A 1,231-nucleotide genomic window follows, 5' to 3' on the forward strand; every position below is an offset into this window, starting at 1 on the left:
TTAACCAGCAATGCAGTTTTTGATTAGCTGTTCCACAATCATATGGCTTGGGGGTAGACGCTGTTAAGAAGCCTTATGGACCTTGGCTTGGAGCTCCTGTACTGCTTGCTGTGTGGCAGCAGAGAGAACAGTCTATGACCAGAGTGGCTGGAGTCTTTGGCAATTTTTAGGGCCTTCCTCTGACACCACCTGGTATATAGGTCCTGGATGGCAGGAAGCTTGGCCCCAGTGATGTACTGGGCCAAATGCACTACCCTCTGTAGCGCCTTGCGGTCGGAGGCCGAGCAGTTGCCATATCAGGCGGTGATGTAACCAGTCAGGATGTTTTCGATGGTGCAGCTGTAGAACTTTTTGAGGATCTGAGGACCCATGCCAAATCTTTATCAGTCTCCTAAGGGGGAATAGGCATGCGACCTGCCACACTGCCAGGTCTCTGACCCCCACCCTATAGTCTGTCTCATCATTGTCGGTGATCAGGGCTATCACCCTTGTGTCATCTGCAAACTTAATGATGGTGTTGGAGTCATGCTTGGCCACGCAGTCATGAGTGAACAGAGAGCACAGGATGGGACTAAGCATGCACCCTTGAGGGGCCCCTGTGATGAGGATCAGCGTGGCAGATGTGTTGTTGCCTACCCTTACCACCTGGGGGAGGCCCCTCAGGAAGTCCAGGATCCAGTTTCAGAGGGAGGTGTTTAGTTCCAGGGTCCTTAGCTTAGTGATGAGGTTTGAGGACACTATGGTGTTGAATGCTGAGCTGTAGTCAATGAACAGCCTTCTCACGTAGGTGTTCCTTTTGTCAAGGTGGGAAAGGAAATTTTGGAGTGCAACAGAGATTTGTTGGGGCAGTATGCAAATTGGAATGGGTCTGGGGTTTCTGGGAGGACGGTGTTGATGTGTGCCATGACCAGCCTTTCAAAGCACTTCATGGCTACAGACGTGAGTGCTACAGGTTGGTAGTCATTTAGGCAGGTTACCTTGGTGTTCTTGGGCACAGGGACTATCAGCCTACTTTATTATTATGCCAATCAGAAACATTTCATCATAAACAATATTGTTCTCACATATTAGTGTTAACACTGTAAATTATAGGAATGAGTGTTTTTTTGTGGATTTTTCCTTTAACAACACTTATTTTATTATTATGAGGAGACTTTTATTTTGAAACATTTTGAAATTCGGTGACACGGGGTAAAAAAATTTGCTGACGTCTTTCACAGCGCACGCAGAG

Source organism: Oncorhynchus gorbuscha, linkage group LG07 (assembly GCF_021184085.1).
Source record: "Oncorhynchus gorbuscha isolate QuinsamMale2020 ecotype Even-year linkage group LG07, OgorEven_v1.0, whole genome shotgun sequence".
Taxonomy (NCBI): domain Eukaryota; kingdom Metazoa; phylum Chordata; class Actinopteri; order Salmoniformes; family Salmonidae; genus Oncorhynchus; species Oncorhynchus gorbuscha.